The sequence below is a fragment of the Capsicum annuum genome, chromosome 4 (genome assembly GCF_002878395.1).
Source record: "Capsicum annuum cultivar UCD-10X-F1 chromosome 4, UCD10Xv1.1, whole genome shotgun sequence".
NCBI classification, from domain to species: Eukaryota; Viridiplantae; Streptophyta; class Magnoliopsida; order Solanales; family Solanaceae; genus Capsicum; species Capsicum annuum.
In genome coordinates, this window is record NC_061114.1 from 131,950,298 (window position 1) to 131,970,584 (window position 20,287).

A 20,287-nucleotide genomic window follows, 5' to 3' on the forward strand; every position below is an offset into this window, starting at 1 on the left:
GTTTGTTGAGGGATTTTTGTCTATTGCATCCCTTATGTCCATATTGACTCAGAAGAAAGTCAAGTTCCAGTGGTCAGATTCTTGTGAGAAGAGTTTTCAGGAGTTGAAGACTCGACTCACTTCAGCTCCAGTATTGACCCTACCAGATGGTTTTGATAGTTTTACTGTGTACTGTGACGCTTCCAGAGTTGGATTGGGTTGTGTTTTGATGCAAAGAGGAAAGGTCATAGCTTATGCCTCCAGACAGCTTAATCCCCATAAGAAGAACTATCCTACTCATGATCTTGAGTTTGCAGCAGTAGTTTTTGCCTTGAATATTTAGAGGAATTACTTGTATGGTGTTCACGTTGATGTGTTCATTGATCATAAGAGCCTACAATATTTGTTGTCTTAGAAAGACCTCAACCTCCACCAAAGAAGGTGGTTGGAATTATTAAAAGACTATGACATGAGTGTTCTGTATCATCTGAGAAAGGCCAATGTAGTAGCTGACACTCTCAGTAGAATGTTTATGGGTACTGTTACCCATGTTGAGGACAATATGAAGAAGTTAGCCTAAGAAGTTCATCAGCTAGCCCAACTAGGTGTTCACTTAGTCGATTCAGCAAAAGGTAGTGTGTGGGTGCAGAGTAGCTCAAAATCATCCCTAGTTTCTGAAGTGAAGGAAATGAAGGATAGGGATCCCAGTCTAGACAAGTTAAAGGAATCAGTCAGAAATCAGAAAGTAGAGGTTTTCTCCCAAGGGGGAGATAGTGTATTCCGTTGTCAGGGTCGTCTGTGTGTTCTAGGTATAGATGAATTGAGGCATCAAATTCTTGCAGAAGTGCATAGTGCATATTACTCTATTTATCCAGTGGGCACAAAGATGTACCACGATTTGCGAGCGATTTATTGGTGGAGTGGGATGAAAATAGACATTGTAGAGTTTGTGGCTAAGTGCTCAATATATCAGCAGGTTAAGATTGAGCATTAAAAGCCTAGTGGGTCCATACAGGAGTTCAGTATTCCCACCTGTAAATGGGAAGAAGTGAACATGGACTTTGTGATAGGTTGGCCTCATACTCGTCGTGAGCTTGATTCAGTTTGGGTCATTGTTGACAAGATAACCAAATCAGCTCATTTTTTTCCATTTTATACCTCCTATTTAGCCGAGGATTATGCCAAACTCTATATTAGTGAGTTGTTCAAATTGCACGGTGTTACATTATCCATTATCTAAGATAGAGGTACCCAGTTCACCTCTCATTTCTGGAAAGTATTCCAAAAGGGTCTTGGTACCTGAGTTCATCTCAGTATAGCCTTTCATACTCAGATAGATGGTCAAGCAGAAAAGACCATTCAGACCTTAGAATATATGCTACGAGCATGTGCGATAGACTTTAAAGGTAGTTAGGATGACCACTTGCCTTTGATTGAGTTCGCATATAACAACAGCTATAACTCCAGTATCCAAATGGATCCATTTGAGGTACTTTATGGGAGGAGGTGTAGGTCTCTCATTAGTTGGTTTAAAGTAGGTGAGGCCACAGTGGTAGGGCCTGACTTGGTGTTTGATACCTTAGAGAATGTCTAGTTGATCAGGAAAATGCTTAAGACAACTCAGAGCTGAAAGAAATTGTACGTAGATGTGCATAGAAAGGATCTTGAGTTTGAGATTGGTGACTATGTGTACTGGAAGATCTCTCCTAAGAAAGGAGTAAATAGTTGTGTCAAGAAAGGGAAACTCAATCCCCAATATGTCGATCCTTACCAAATTCTCAGTCGTTTTGAAAAGGTAGCTTACGATCTTGAGTTACCTTCAGATTTATCTTCAGTTTATCCAGTGTTTCATGTCTCCTTGATAAAGAAATGCATAAGTGACCCATCAGTTGTATTCCCTATTGAGGACATAGATGTTCGAGACAGCCTCTTTTATGAAGAAATCCTAGTCAAAATCCTTGACTATCAGATTCACAGACTGAGGAAAAAAGAAGTTCCTTTAGTTAAAGTTTTTTGGCAGAATCAGTACATTGAGGGAGCTACTTAAGAAGCAGAAGCAGGCATGCACACCAAGTATCCTCTTTTATTCTCCGCTAATCTAGACTCAGCTTAAGGTAATAGTTTTCTTAAGCATGATTAGTTTTATGTTTAGATTTCAGTTACAATCTTGGTATTAGTTACCATTGCATGTTCAGTTATATATTCATGAGCCAGTTCAGTCATGTATCAGTGCATCAGATATGCATGCTCAGTATATAGATTCAGTTTATCAGTAATCCCAGTTATGTATTCATGAATTATGTTCATCTATACTTATTCATCAGATATGCATGTTCAGCATGATAATTTAGAATACCAGTAATATCAGTTATATGGTCATGTTCCAGATGTTCATGTCCAGTAAGTAAGTCAGTATCATAATATTTTTAGTCTCAGCAGTCTCATTTGAGGATGAATGTTCCCATGGGGGAGATAATGTAAGGAACTGCAAAATCCTAAGCTTAATTCAATTCTTTAGGCTTGTTAAGGGGTCCTAGACTTAGAATATTTTACCTAAATACTCAGAATTAGTGTCATTTTAGCTTACGAAGGTTGGTAATCTTATTTTGTGAATTTTACATCCATTAAATATTGATGTTTAGATTGATTCATGATTAGGAATGTCCGTAGATGTTTCTGGACAAGTTTTTGATTTTTCGGACTTCGTTTGAAGCTCTTTTGGAATTCCAAAATAGTGGATCAACGCAATCTTGGCACACCGCATCGACTATCGCGTTCATTAATATTTTCTCCAGATACCAGCATCTAATTCCAGTAAATCAATGCAAACATGGCATGATGCATTGGCTATCGTGTCGATGTCATCGACGCGCTGCATCGACCTGGGCGTCGGCAACCAGTTTTCAGTCATTAAAATACTGCGTTCTTGGGGGTATTTGGGTCTTTTTCCCCATATCCTTAAGCAACTAAAACATGAAATTAAGCCCTTTGGAGAGCAAATATACTCATTTATTCTCCAATTAGCTCAAGAACAAAACCCTAGGTGCTCAAATTTCAAATAAAGAACTCAAGATTTAACCATAAGCTTTCAGAAATTCTTTAACAAAGGTATGTAAAGTGTTTATCCAAGGGTCTCTTCAATCCTTGGAGTCCAAGAATAAGTTTTTAAACTTCGAGTATATGAATTTCATGAATACCATGATGGGTTTGATAATATTCATGTTTATAATAATTATTTGAGTTTCAAATCCATGAGTTATGCTAAGTTTCATATGGAGTTTATTGATTTATATGTCTGACCATGTGAGATCATGTTAAAGCCTTCAAATAGTGAATTTGATAGTTGAATTGAATGCTCATATGTTGATTAGTGTTATGCGTTTGTTCTATGCCTTCCAAGTGTTTGATAAATTGTTCATGTGAACTATTAAGAGAATAAAATCATGCAAGTGTTTGTTAAAATGCCCCAATGAGAAAATGATGATCAAGTTTATAGTTTTCATGTTTCATGTTTATGCCATGTCTCTTAATTTATGCTATTGAGTCCTGGGGGTACTTGTACCCAACAATTTAGCTGATTACTTATAGCCATGGTTAGTCATAGAATAGTATCAGTCATGTCACGATCAATAGTACTCTTAGTCAGTTACACAACTCAGGAAAACTCAGTAGAGTCAATAATATTTTAGTCTAACTCTGTATTCATTTCAGACCTTAGTAAACTCTATCAGTTAATAGAATTCAGTAGTATTCCTTCAGTCAATAGTACTTAGTGAACTCAGTTTAATTAAGCTAAATAGTAATCTCGATAATCGTTCAGTCCAGCCTAGTACAGACTAGAAATCAATTTAGTGACTATTCAATTGGGAGTAGGATTCAGCACCGAGTTAACCCAGGGATAGGGAAATTCCTGTCAATGAAGGGTTTGACCCTTAGCAGCAATCCCTGTGTTAAAGAACTACGTAGCCAGTGTAGGTTGAGATATCTTCCTGCCAAACATTATGAGGGTTGATACTTCCCATCTAAATTATCCTGCCAGCGAGGGTTAATAAAAGAGATTCCTGTCAGAAAGGGTTAACTAACAGCTTGTCCTTACCTGTGGCATGGTATTGAAACCCTTCCAACTAGGTTACATGTTGGAACCCAAATCAGTTAGAGAAGGGGCATGTCAGTTTGATGATTACCTCTCATAGTCTCAGTTTCAGTCTCAGTCTTAGAATAGAACTCAGTCTAGTTCTATAGATCCAAGACTATCAAACATGGTTACTCAGTTAAGGACGAAACTCAGTATAGTTGCCCAGAATTCAAGACTATCAGATGCAGTCACCCAGACATCAGTTATACAGTATCAATTATCCAGTAAATTTGTTTATCAGTATTCAGACTCAGTGTTCGGTGTTATATCATGATCTCAGTTGCAGCCTATGTATTTATGCATGTACTCTTATTCAGTCATACTTATGTTATTCAGTTATTATTGTGCATGCATATGAAACCATGCATTTTAGCCTACCTCACTGAGCATAACAGTACATTCCAAGTACTGATGCATGCTTTTTGCACTATGATGTCTTATATCATAGGTTCCGATGCACGAGCTCTAAAGCCCCCTCAGTAGACCAGACTTTTAATATTCAGTGTAGTGGTGAGTCCTTATAGTTCGAGGACATGATTTCTATTTATAGCATTTTAGTTTATGTCAGTAGACAGAGTTAGTTAAGGACTTTTCCCATTAACTCCACAGTTCAGACAGTTAGAGGCTTCCCAGACTAGAGTATTTTAGATGGTTATCCCAATTTTAGTTTGTCTTTCAGTTTTGGTATTTAATACCGCATTCAATATTATTCAGTATTATTTACAGATTCAACCTTATGGCATGTTTCTACCTAATTCTGCATATTATTCAGTATTATTATTCAGTTATTATAGTAGGTACCAGACATAGGTTAGCTTGTGGTCCTTCAAGATTATGAGCACTGTGTAGCGTCCAGGGTACAGACTCAGGCATTACATTGCATAAATTTGCTTCTTAAACAATCATTTTATGAAAAATTAAGTTTTAATAAAGAGCTACCTTGAAAATTGATTTAAATGGGCGAAAGTCTTTATTTAAATATATTTTGTTTTCAAAAATAATTTATTCGGAAAAATATGTGTTTGTATTAAACCAAAAAACTCGAAATTAAATTGGGGATTAATTCGTGCCTGATTATAATTTTAATTTAGCCAACTTATTAAAGTCTTGATTTAAATATGTTTTTTTGTCAAAAATAATTTATTCAGAAAAATATGTGTTGTATCAAACCAAGAAATTCGAAATTAAATTAGGGATTAATTCGTGACTGATTATAAATTAATTTAGCCAGCTTATTAAATTTGGCCATGATTGAAATTAAATTGGCCTCAATTGCAATGCAATTGTCCAACTAATTTGTAATTTGGCCAAAAATTAAATAAATTGGCTAAATCCTAATCTAATTCAAGTTATTTCAAAAATAAATCTAAAACCTTCTTTTTTAACCCAACAACCCTTTCCCATTTTTGGGCCACCAACCCAAAATTCCTTCTGCCCCAGCAGCCCACTTCCCTCAACCATTCCATTCCACTAGCCAATTATACTCCAGTCCACCATAATTCCAAATGACTCAACCCAACTATTTCTCCCATTTCCCTGACCCTATTAACAACAACAAAACAAAGGCAAATCAACCCACAAAAATTGACAACCCACAATACCAACACCCAGCATACAATCAACAATAATACAATGTTGTACAACCTAATAACTTTGAATACTGACAACTCTAGCATACAACAACATCGACAACCATTGTCAAACCCGGCAAATCCGACTCGGAAACACGATATCAATAACAAAAATCCAAAAATACCCTATTTCAAATTTCTATTTTTTCATATAATTTTTGTACGATTGCATATCACTCAACAAACCTTATCATCAATTTAAAATTACCTTCAAAATCCCCTAAAGACCCCTGAAAGATCCTTATCCCACATGGTCAATTCGTCATGAATTTAGGATTTTGGGGTTCTATATAAACCTCTCTCTTTCACTCTTTAAAGGGTTGGAGAAAGAAATATTAATTTAGCTAAGAACCTCTATTAAAAGAATTTTGCTAAGATTCTTAGCCTGAATCCTTGTAACACCATTGGGCTTAGGATTTCGGCTAGAGAATTTAATTTTTTGAACTCCGGTGGAGTAAAAAAAATTTGATGAAGCTCGTCGTCCTTGCTTGTTGCCTAGAAAAAGATAAACCCAATTATTTCTTTTGATCTTTGTTACTATTAGAAGCATAGGATTTCCTTTTGCGTTTTCCTTTTCAGTATAATGTGTTCATTACATAGTTGTTGTTGTCATAAACTCACTAAGTGAGAATGTTTGGATTTGTTGCTGTAGAAACCTAGGATTTTATTGCATTTTCTTATTGTTTGGCAATCTATATCTCACTGTGATTGGGGATGAAATGGTGTTTATCATATAGTTGTATTAGGCTAGAATCCTTGCTTTGGTTATTTAATCATTGCTTTAGTTTTTTAATTCTTGCTTTATTTTTTTCTACAAAAGATTGTTGTTTTATTGTGATGGTGTTTGATTTCCTAGCCTACTTTCTTTTTCACAAAATCCTTGTTATGGCTCAGTTCATTGTTCTCCTTTAGCCAAACACCTCTTTCCCAATTTATTTTTTTCTCTTTAGCTCAGTGTTACTTTGTTTTAGTTAGCTTGCTAGTTCTTGGCATAGTTTTGCATTGTCGTGGTTTGATAAATTGATTTGGTTCAATAGACGCCAACTCTTAAGGTTGTAGCTTAAACTTGGCTTATGAGAATTTTGCTTTGTTGGATATTACTTGTGCCATTTTTGGTTTGTTGTTTAGTTTGTAGCATGGTAATGGAGCTACCTCTTGGGTTTGTTGGTCATTCAAGTGCAAAAAAAATATTGAGCATATGTCTAATAGTAAATATTAGGTCCTATGAATCCTTAAGAACCATTTTGACTATTAAAAACTCATTTTAAGTTTATCAAGAAGAGGAGGAGGGCTGAGTTAGCTCATTCATTTGACATACTTTTATTTTTATTTTCACTTTTACTAGATCAAATTTAAGACCTCGAGATGAAAAGAATCTTATTAATAACCTGTTTTTGCCCCAACAGATCTCATAATTGAATCCAGAAAGCCACGATGGTAGATCTTTAATTCATAGGCCTTTCTATATGTTCTATTGTAAACTTTAGGTGGGATTAAGTTATCTAGGTCGTAATATGTCGAGCTTATGGTCTCTTCTCATGTTTTACTTTATCAATGGTCTATTTCAGTTTCACTACTTGCCAATGCATTTTGATGCTCGACTTATTTAAAACCAACCCTATATTTTGATTTGGTTGAAATTTTTAAAAATGTCTTCAATTTTGCATTTTTAAAATCGGTTTGTTTTGGATTTTCTCATGCTCTATTTGTCTTTATGTTTGAAATCTGATTTTATCTGAATAAATTGTGAATATTCTTGTCTTCGTGCTTATTTATTTCTTTAAAACATATCTCTTTGTGTTTGGATGAATATTAATTTTTATCTTCTTTTTTTGGAATGTGAAACCAACTCGGATACAAATGGACTCCCTCTTGCATCTTCCCACGGGAGTAAGTCCCATTCTTTCTAATTAAGTCCAAAATAAACTAAATATATAAAGAAACAAGGGTGTATACTAAGATATAAAACAAATATATGTGGAATACATGTGATATACGAGAAATGGGGTGCCGATATTCGGCAGGAGGAATCAAAGTATGTGGTTTTCAGTCATGTATACACAAAAGTATGACAAAAACATAGAGATTTAAGATGTTGATAGACAATTGGTATAGAAACAGGAAAGATGACCCAAAATCCATTAAAATGGCCCCAAAGCTGGACAGAATTGAAACTGGGCTAAAAAAGAGCCCAAATCTGAACTTCTCTTCATTTATTTCCTTGTAATTGATACTTGATTATTTATTTGTAGTTTAATTTAATATAGATGAATCCTCGGGGAGAAAATTATATTAGAATTATTCATTTATGTTCGTTGTTTAATATTTTCTTATTCCTTTATTTAGGCAAATTTAAGCTCGAAGAATAACTTGGGGATTTACTTATATCCTTTCATAGTTATTATCGACTCCATATCCACATTTAAGAAGTTGGGTTAATGCTTTAGCCTAAAGTCTTAATCAGGATAAAATTATTAAAATTAAAATTATATTAGAACTTTGACATTTAGTTTATTTCATTACTTTGAAATAAAATGAATGGACAAGTTTTAATAAATTTTATTCATTTTGTAGATGAGATTTTTAAATAAATTCAAGACTATAAAATTATTTCAAGATTTTTATAACTTAAAGATTTTTAAAATTAGACAAAGAAAGTTAATCTACCGGGAACTACACTTTGTGGATTTTCAAAAGTGCCAAGCATCTTTTTTTGAATTTACTTGAACCCTTACCTAGACTCTGGTTATTTTTAAAAGGTTTTCTTTCAAAATCACCTATTTAAATGGTTTCTTAATTTTTCTAAAACATTAAGTGGCGACTCTAAATTATTTTTTTAAAATAAAATAAAATGGACTAATACTTTCTTTGTTTTCTCCATGAAGTTATGAAATGTTTTTGACTTTTCAAAAATGGATTGTAACAACCACAACAACTGCCTATACCCCTAGAGGCGGAAATCCATAAGTAGGAAGCTGCCCTAGCAACTGAAAACCTCATGGAGTCTGAGAACTACCCGACAAACTTAGTAGAACAACTATCTGGGGAATGCCATCCAGAAGACCCAAAAGTGGAATAAAAAAATCCTGTAACACCGAGGTATCAACTAAACCTTGGAGGGACTGAGATGGTCCCACATAAACCTTCTGATAATCCTTATTAACCTATATCCAACATCTGATAATCCTCATAATAATAAATCTTAGGTTTGGAAGAGGCTTCTCTAGCTCATCCTCTATCCAGAATAGCTCCTTGTGACCGACGTCTACCTCTGGCTTGACCACGACCCTACCTCACCCCCACACTGGGCTCCAATAGTAGGAGCTGGCTTAACATCCTCAACATCTCTAGATTGAGTCGTTACCATCTCTATAGAAAGAATAGAATACAATTATAGAATTGTAATGCCCTGAATTTGGTACCCAGAATGCTACACGGTGCTTATGAAGGACCACAAGCTAACCCATGACTGATATCTGTACCTGAACACTACATAATATATTGAATAAATGTGGAAATAAAGGATGAAACTCCATAAGGTTTAAAACTGATAAAACATAAAATCTCAAAGTATGGTATATCAATACCAAAACAAATTAAAACAAAACTGTCTGAACGTACTATAGTCTGAAAAGCCTCTAAAACTAAACTGTTTGAATAAAGAGTTGATGGGACATGTCCCTTACTAACCCCAACTATTGAAATAAACTATGTAATGAATAAATAAAGTAATGATCATGTCCTTGAAGGATGAAAATTTCTAACTCTGACTGTCAAAACTGGAATGCTACTGATGCTCTGGAGTTCGTGCTTCTGAACCTATAGTATATAATAAAACACCATAGCGTAAATGAATCAGTATGATTGAATGTACTGGTATGCATGTGAGGTCTATTAAATGCAAAGGGTTCAAATGCATAAACAATGCTAGCTGACTCTATAACATGAATGTGAGAATACATGCATTAATAAGTGCCTGTAACTGAATTCGTAATGGTACTGACTACTGATTTTGATTACTGATAACGTGAATTACTGGTAAATAATATAAATGATATTGAGTGACTGTATCTGACAGTCTAGGTTTTGATGGAACTACCTGAGTTTCGTACTGTGCTGAGTTTATTGTATCTGATAGTCTTGAAATCTGAAGAACTATTTGAGTTCTTTTACTGAGACTGAGGCTGGGGAAGTAGTCATCTAACCAGCATACCCCAAATAATTCATTATAGCTGAGTTGGGGTTCGATCTATAACCCCAACTGGAAGGGTGTCAATACCACACCACTGGTAAAGATAAGCTGTGGGTGACCCTCATCTGACAGTGTCCCCAAAAGGGAACGATGGGATCCTCATATGATAGTGTTTATCAACCTCATCAACCCTCATATATCAGTGTTGATGTCTCAACCTATGCTGGCTATATAGTTCTGGAATGCAAAGATTGCTTCTAAGGATCACACCCTCAACTGTCAGTGTGTGTCCTCATCCTTTATTTCACTCGGTACAAAATCCTACTCCCATCTGAATAGAAACTGAACATGATTAACTGAACTGAACTGGACTAAGGTCATCGAGTTTCATTGATTGAAGATATACTACAGAGATTACTGAATTACTAAACTTTTTTGAGATTACTGGGATTACTAAGTTTACTGAGTTTTCCTGAGTCCCACGACTGACTAAATTCTACTGAACATGGTTTGACTGAGGATATCATGAAAATATGACACTGTCTCTAGGAACAAAGCTAAATTTTTGGGTACAAGTACCCCCAGGACTCGGTAGAAGAAAACTGATAAGGCATGACATTCTTGAATACATGAACAACATAAAAAATCCATAGTAAAATAAGTTGGGGATTTCATGAAGTACATGGTTATCATAATCTTGTCCATGGTTGGAATGCATATACTTAATGTCAAAATTTCATGCTCTAACATCATGAGCATTCCAACAAATATCTATATTGCACATCAATAACATGGGAGTCATTTGAACATAAGGGTAAAATATGAATCCATCACATACATCACAATTGAGCTATATTACATAATTTCTAGTTTCTTATGCATTTTATCAAACACTTAAGTTGCATGACTTAAGGCATGGTATAATCATCAAATTAACATATGATAACTAACTAAAATTCATGGTTTTCAACTCACATTCTAACATATTTTCTTAAAAACACATAAAAATTCCAACTTGGGAATCATACAACGACAATCATATGAACATAATCAGACCATAACATGAATATCATAATCTATAGTCTAAATCTTGATTCTTGGGCTTCATGGATGAAAGGAATCCATGAATGAACACTATGCATACCTTAGTACGTTATTCTACGAAGATTTACGGTGGAATTTTCTTGAATTTGAATCCCCAATTGAGAACCCTAACTTGTTCTTGAGAGAATTTTGGGAGAAGTAACTATATTTTGGTTGAACTGGGGCTAAATCTCGTGTTATAGGCTTATATGGGGGTGGGAAATACTTATTCGTCCTTTAAAATAACACAAAAATGGGGTGTTTACGTCACTTGGGTCATAATATATACGACGTGTAAGATAGGTTGTGCGGCGCACAACTTATCGCCTAAGTTAGGTTGTGCGTCGATCAACTTATGGCATAAGTTAGGTTGTGCGTCGTACAACTTATGGCATAACCATTCCAGTAGCCTTAGGCTATTTGTTAGGCGATGCACTCCACTTTGCAAGGCCATAATTCTTGCTCGGGTGTCGGATTTTGGTAAAAGTAGTATCGTTGGAATGCTAATTCAATTATCTACAATTTGGTTGGTCGAAATCTGGAAAAATACCACATATACATCATGTTATTCTCGTGAAAAGGTGACTCTTGGAAAATCAATCACTGAAACTTGATGGATTCAAAAGCTATTAGCTTGCCTTACTCTAAGTGACTCTTATGAACACGCTTAATACATCATAAGATCTCTTCTCACTAGGATACTCATTGTAAGTCATGTACTTAAATATGAATCACATAATAGGAGGTTTCATATGTTGGAAAAATAGTTCATTTTCTAGCTTAGAAATATATGGGGTATTACAATATCTCCCCCTTGAAAATATTCATCCTAGAATGGGACTGACTAGATTGAGAATACTGATGGAATGGACTTACTTATGGGGTATGAACACATGAAACATAACTATATGAATGGAACTACTGGTATACTAAAATCTGAAACTGAATATTCATGTCTGATGCATGGATATCAGACTGAGTTGTTCCTCATGAAAGCATGATTGAAATTATTGATAAGTCGAGCTTTTTTACTGAACATGCATGTCTAATGCATGAATACTTGACTGAACTAACTCTTGAATACTTAACTAAACATGCAATAGAAATTAATACCAAGTTTATAATGGGGATCTGAATATGACCTGATTACCAAGCTTGTAACTAAAATTTGAACATGAAACTGAAAAGCTTAAGGAGAACTGTTACCTTGAGCTGAGTTTGAGTTAGCGAAGAAGAGGTGAGGATACTTGGTTTGCATATCTGCTTCTACTTCCCAAGTAGTTCCTTCAACGGGCTGATTTCTCCAAAGAACTTTAACTAGAGGAACTTCTTTGTTCCTTAGTCTGCGAGTCTAATAGTCTAAGATTTCGACTGGAATCTCTTCATAAGAGATGCTGTTCTAAACATCTATGCTCTGAATAGGGACTAAAACTACTGGGTGACCTATGCGATTCTTGAGCAAAGGGGCATGGAAGACTGGATGAATTAAGTCTAGATCTGAAGGCAACTGGAGCTCATAATCTACCTTGCTGAAATGACTGAGAATTTTGAAGGGACCGACATATCGGGGACTAAGCTTTCCCTTCTTGCCGAACCGCTTCACTCCCTTCAAGGGAGAGATCTTTGGATAGATATAATCACTAATCTCAAACTTGAGATCCTTTCTGTGCACATCTGCATAAGACTTTTGACGACTTTGAGTAACCTAAAGTCTTTTTCAAATCAACTGGAATTTTTCTACGGCATCGAATACTAAGTCAGGCCCTATAACTGAGGCCTCACAAACTTCAAACCAATCGACTGGAGATCTGTATCTCCTACCATAGAGAGCATTGAATGGAGCCATTCGAATACTAAAATGATAGCTATTGTTGTATGTAAACTTAATCAAAGGCAAGTGGTCATACGAACTACCCTTGAAATTAATTGCACATGCCCTTAGCATATCTTCTAAAGTCTAAATGGTCTTTTCCACTTAACCATCTGTCTAAGGATGAGAGGCTGTACTAAAATGAACTTGGGTATCGAGACCCTTTTGGAATGCTTTCCAAAAATAAGAGGTAAACTGGGTACTTCTATCTAAGATAATAGATAGCGGAAAACTGAGCAATCTGACTAGCTCTCTGATGTAGAGTTTGGCATAATCCTCTACTGAATAAGAGGTATAGATTGGAAGGAAATGAGCTAATTTGTTCATCCTATCTATAATGACCTAAACTGAATAATGCTGATGACGAGTATGAGGCAAACCAGTCACAAAGTCCATGTTCACTTCTTCCTACTTCCAAGTAGGAATAGTAAACTCCTACATGGACCCACTAGGCCTTTGATGCTCTATCTTAACCTGCTGACATGTAAAACACTTAGCCACAAACTCTGTGACATCTCTCTTCATCCTACTCCACCAATAGATCTCCTACAAGTTGCAGTACATCTTAGTTTCCCCTAGATGAATAGAGTAGCGTGCACCATGCATTTTTTAAAGAATTTGTTGCCTTAATTCATCTACACCTGGCACGAAAAGATGGCCCTGACAATGTAAAACACGATCTCTTTCTTGGGAGAAAACCTCTACTTTCTGGTTCTTGACTGACTCTTTCAACTTGATAAGGCTGGGATCTCTATCCTGCTTTTCTTTAACCTCAGAAACTAGAGATGATTCAGAACTACTCTTAACTCATATATCACCCTCTTCTATATCGACTAAGCGAACACCTAGTCTGGAAAGCTGATGGACTTCCTGAGCTAAATTTTTCTTGCTGTCCTCAACATGAGCAACACTACCCATAGACAGTCTACTGAGAGCATCAGCCACTACGTTGGCCTTTCCCAGATGGTAAAGGACACTTATGTCATAATCTATCAAGAGTTCTAACCACCTCCTCTGACAAAGACTGAGATCTTTTTGGGAAAATACATACTGAAGGCTCATATGATCTGTGAACACATCTACATGAACTCCGTATAGATAATGCCTCCAAATCCTTAAGGCAAATACTATGGTTGTTAACTCAAGATCATGAGTCGAATAATTCTTCTCATGGGGCTTAAGCTGTCTGGAGGCGTAGGCTATGACCTTACCAAGTTGCATGAGGACACACCCTAAAACTACTTTGGATGCATCACAATACACTATGAACCTATTTGAACCATCTGGAAGAGCCAAAACTGGAGCTGAGGTGAGTCAAGTCTTCAACTCTTGAAAACTCTTCTCGCAAGGATCTGACCATTGAAACTTAACTTTCTTCTGAGTCAATCTGGACATAGAGAATACAATAGAAGAAAATTCCTCAACAAACCATCTATAATAGCCATCCAAACCCAAAAAAACTCCTAATATCTTATAGAGAGACAGGTCTGGGCTAGTTTCTTGCTGCTTTGGTCTTTTGAGGATCAACCCTAATGCCATAACCGAAAATGATATAACCAAAGAATAGTACTAAACTTAGCCAAAAATTGTACTTACTGAATTTGGTGAAAAACTGATGATCTCTGAGAGTCTGAAGCACGATTCTGAGATGGTCTGCATGATCATGCTCACTGCGGGAATAGACCAAAATTCATCTATGAAGACTACGACAAATATGTCCAAGTACTATTTGAACACATGGTTCATCAAGTACATGAAAGCTACTGGGACATTGGTAAGACTAAAGGACATGACTAGGAATTCAAAGTGACCATACCGAGTATGGAAGGCTGTTTTAAAAATGTCACATTCTCTGACCCTGAGCTGATGATAGCCTGATCTGAGGTCTATTTTTGAAAAATAATCGGCACTCTAAAGTTGGTCAAATAGGTCATCAATTTGGGGAAGGGATACTTGTTCTTGAACATGACTTTATTGAGCTGAAAGTAATTAATGCACATTCTGAGAGAATCGTCTTTCTTGCGCACGAATAATAATGGTGTACCCCACGGGGATATGCTGAGTCTGATGAATCCCTTATCTAAGAGATCCTTCAATTGCTATTTTAATTCTCTGAGTTCTGTTGGTGCCATTCTGTATGGCAGAATAGATATAGGCTGAGTATCTGTAAGAAGATCAATGCCGAAGTTTATTTTCCTTTCGGGAGGAATTCTTGGAAGATATTCGGGAAGACATCTGAATATTCATTCACAAATAAGACTAATTCAAGACTGGGAGTCTTGGAGCTAGAGTCCTTAACATGAACAAGATAATAAACATATCCTTTAGATATTATTTTCCTTGCCTGAAGGTAGGAAATAAGTTGACCTCTAAAAGCAGAAGTACTACCCCTCTATTCTAGGACAGGTTCATTCGGAAACTAGAACTGGACAACTCTATTTCTGTAGTCGACTGTGGCATAGATGGAATGAAGCCAATCCATGCCAAGAATGACATCAAAATCAGTCATCTCTAATTCGACTAAGTCTGCTGAGGTGACTTTCTAAAATATCATAACCGGACAGCTCCTGTATACCCGCCAGGCTATGATAGTTTTTCCCACTGGGGTAGAGACTGAAAAGGGCTCTACTATAATTTTGAAACTGACTCTGAAATCAACTGCTATGTAAGGAGTAACGAATGACAAGGAAGCTCCTGGATCTATTAAAGCGTAAACATGCAAGTAAAAGATCTGTAATGTACCAGTAACTACATCAGGAGAATTTTCCTAATCATGCCAGGACTGGAGAGCATAAATTCTATTTGGGCGTTGCCCACTAGTAGCACTGGAAGTGGTGCCCTGTTGATTTGGGCGACCTATTTGGGCTGAGGAACATTTTTGCTGACCCTGATAACCTGATTGGGGACAATCCCTAACTCTGTGGCCTGGTTTTCCATATCCAAAATAGACATCGTTGCTAGCTCTGCAAACACCCTTGTGGTTCTTACCACAAGTCTGACAAAGGGGATTAGTTCAGGCATTGCTGACACTGCCCTGAGACTTAGAGCCTGGTGCCCTATCTCTATTGCCATCTCTAAATTTCAGAATTGGAGCACTAGATAAAGAAGGAGCTGGAACAGATAACTTAGGACGGAATTGAAAATGATTCCCTCCTTCTGATTTAGGCTGAGCAAAGTTGAAACTACCGGTCCTTGCTCTCTTATTCTGTTTTCCCCCTCATCTTAATCTTTTGCTCTTCTATATGCTGAGCATGGGTCATAAGCCTAGCTATGTTCATGTCACTATTCAACATCGTGGACCTGCACTCATTGACCATACTATCATTTACCCCAGAAACAAACTTACTCATCTTGGCCCTCCTACTGTCTGCCACTACATGAGGAGAATATCTGGCTAATTGAGTAAACTAAAGAGAATACTCTTTCACCGTCATGTTGCCTTGCCTAAGGTTGATAAATTCTAACACCTTAACTTCTCTCAGCTCTTGGGGAAAGAATATATCTAAGAATATGGTGACAAACTCCTCCCACTCTATGGATCCTGCATCAATTGACCTCTCTGACTTTCACTACTTGAACCAAGTATTAGCAACATCCTACAACAGATATGCAGCTAGCTCCGCACTCCTACTAGAAGTAACCCCCACAATGCCCATAACCTTAAGAACTTGACAAAAAATTCCCGAGGGTTATCATCTTCCTTAGACCCAAAAAAAGATGGAGGATTCATTCGATTGAAGTCCCAAATCCTAGCTGCAGTTGAATTGGACACTGGGTTGGCCGGAATGACAATTGGTCATTAATTATGAGCAGCAAATGACTAGGCAAGAGTAGTGAATGCAGCTCTGAACTCTGCATGAGAGACATGTTCGCCCAAAGAATCTTTGGGATGAGGGGCTGACTGATTTCCAGTTCTCTTCTTGGGAGGCATGTTCTGTAAATAGAAGAGAAAAGTATTACACTAAGAGATTAACTTGAGATTATTCTCACTGGTACAACATAAATACTGAAAGAAGGGAAACTGTTCCTAAAATATCTTATAGCCTCCTGAACATAAATGTGGAGCGCAACACACCCATGTACAAGACTGTACTAGATGCGGCTTTTAGACTTCCTAGGATACTATTGAACCTATCTCTGATACCAAGTTTGTAACACCTCGAATTTGGTACCCGGAATGCTACACGGTGCTCATGATCCCAAAGGACTATAAGCTAACCCATGACTAATATCTGTACCCAAACACTGTATAATATTGTATAAATACGAAAATAAAGGTTGAAAGCCCATAAGTTTCAAAACTGATAAAACATAACATCTAAAAGTACGGTATATCAATACCAAAACAAACTGAAACAAAACTATCTAAACATACTATAGTTTAAAAAGACTATAAAACTGAAATGTCTTAATAAGGAGTTGATGGGACATATCCCCAACTAACTCCAACTACTAAAATAAACTATGTAATAAAAAAATAAAGTAATGATCATGTCCTCAAAGGATTAGGATTCACTGCTAACTATGACTACTGAAACTGGAATGCTACTGATGATCTAGAGCTTATGTTTCTGAACCTATGGTATACAATAAAACACCATAGCGCAAATACGTTAGTAGGATTGAATGTACTGGTATGCATATGAGGTAGGCTGAATGTAAAGAGTTCAAATGCATGAACAATACTAACTGACTATATAACATGAATGTGAGAATACATGCATGAATAAGTATCTATAACTGAATTCGTGATGGCACTGACTACTGAGTCTGATTTCTGATAATATGAGTTACTGATAGTTGATGTAACTGATATAACTGATACTGAGTGACTGTATCTGACAGTCTAGGCTCTGATGGAACTAGCTGAGTTTTGTATTGTGCTGAGTTGACTATATCTGACAGTCCTAAAATCTGAAGAACTATCTGAGTTCTTTTATTAAGACTGAGAATGTGGGAAGTAGTCACCTAACCGACTTGCCCCAAATAACGCATTATAGCTGAGTTAGGTCCAATCTATAACTCCAATTAGAAGGGTGTCAATACTACGCCACTAGTAAAGATAAGCTATGGGTGACCCTCATCTGACAGTGTCCCGAAAAAAGAATAGTGGGACCCTCATTTGACAGTGTTTATCCACCTCATCAACCCTCATCTATCAGTATTGATGTCTCAACCTGTGCTGGCTACATAGTTATGGAACGCAAGGATTTCTTCTAAGGATCACACCCTCAACTGTCAGTGTGTGTCCTTATCCTAGGGTTTACTCGGTGCTAAATACTACTCCCATCTGAATAGACACTGAACATGATTAACCAAACTAAACTGGACTGAGTTCATTGAGTTCCATTGACTGACGAAATACTAGTGAGATTACTGAATTACTAAGCTTTCTAAGATTACTGGGATTACTGAGTTTACTGAGTTTTCCTAAGTCACATGACTGACAGAATTTTACTGAACATGGCTTGACTGAGGATATCGTGAAAACATGACACTGGCTCTAGGCACACAACAAAATTGTCGGGTACAAGTACCCCCAGGACTCGATAGAAGGAAACTAATAAGGCAAGACATTCTTGAGTACATGATCAACATCAACAATCCATAATACAATAAGTTGGAGATTTCATGAAGTACATGGTTATAATAATCTTGTACATGGTAGGAATGCATATACTCAATGTTAAAATCTGATACTCTAGAATTATGAGTATTCCAACAAACATCTACATTGCACATCAATAGCATAGAAGTTATTTGAACGTAAGGGTAAAATATGAATCCATCACATACATCACAATTGAGCTATATTACATAATTTCTAGTTTCTCATGCATTTTATCAAACATTAGGTTGCATGACTTAAGAAATGGTATAATCATCAAATTAACATATCATAACCAACTAAAATTCATGGTTTTCAACTCACATGCTAAAATATTTTCATCAAAACACATAAAGATTCCAACTTGGGAATCATACAACAACAACCACATGAACATAATCAACCCATAGCATGAATATCATAATCTATAGTTTAAAACTTGATTCTTGAGCTTCATGGATGAAAGAAATCCATGAATGAACACTATTCATACCTTAGTACGTGATTCTATGAAGATTTACGATAGAATTTTCTTGAATTTGAAACCCTAATTGAGAACCCTAACTTGTTCTTGAGAGAATTTTGAGAGAAGTGACTATATTTTTGTTGAATAATATAAATCCCATGTTATAGACTTATATAGGAGTGGTAAATACCCATTCTACCCTTAAAATAACTCAAAAATAGAGTGTTTACATCACTTGGGCCATACTATATGCGGCGCACAACTTACCGCATAAGCTAGGTTGTGTGGCACACAACTTATCGCCTAAGTTAGGTTGTGCGTCGCAAACTTATGGCATAAGTTAGGTGTGCATCGCCCAACTTATGGCATAACCATTCTAGTTCCCTTAGGCAATTTGTTAGGCGACACACTCCACTTTGCAAAGCCATAACTTCTTGCTCGGGTGTCGAATTTTGGTAAAATTGGTATCGTTGGAAAGCTAATTCGATTCTCTACATTTTAGAGGGTCTAAATATTCCAAAATACCAAATATACATCAAGTTATGTTCATTCAAAGATGACTCTTGCGAAATCAAACTCTAAAACTTGATGGATTCAAAAGCTCTTAGCTTGCCTTACTCTATGTGACTCTTATGAACACGCTTAACACATCATAAGCTCTCTTCTCACTAGGATACTCAGTGTAAGTCATGTACTTAAATATGAATCACATGATAGGAGGTTTCATATGTTGGAATAATGGTTCATTTTCTAGCTTAGAAATTTATGGGGTATTACAAAAATGTTGGGCATGAACACCTCACACAATGAAGAATAAATTTAGAGAAGTTTTCGTAAGGATATCTTTATCCTCTCTAAGAAAGATATAAATATTAACATATTAATTCGTGAGACCTTATTAGGCATCCTACTCTTTAACTTATGAGACCGGTGAACATAGTGCTCAGATATCTATTTATCACGATCCAAAAGTTACGGTCATGATGGCCCTACCTCGATCCAGTATTGGCATATAAGTCAAAAATTTTCAATAGAAAAGATAATCAAAGTATGAAAGATATTAAATACATACGAGACTTCTAGAATAAAGTTAGGTAATAATACTCAAATAATATAAATATCTAAAAAAATACAACTAATTCTCAAAGCCTAGTATCATAAATATAAGAGCATCTAATATAGTACTAAAATTTAATAAATACAACTCTGTCTCTAAAATACAAGATTAAGACATAAAGATAGAAGGAGGCTGCAATAAGGCTCTGGACCGGGAGCTTACTAGATCTCTAAAAAAGTCTCTCTATATATATGAATCATTTTTTA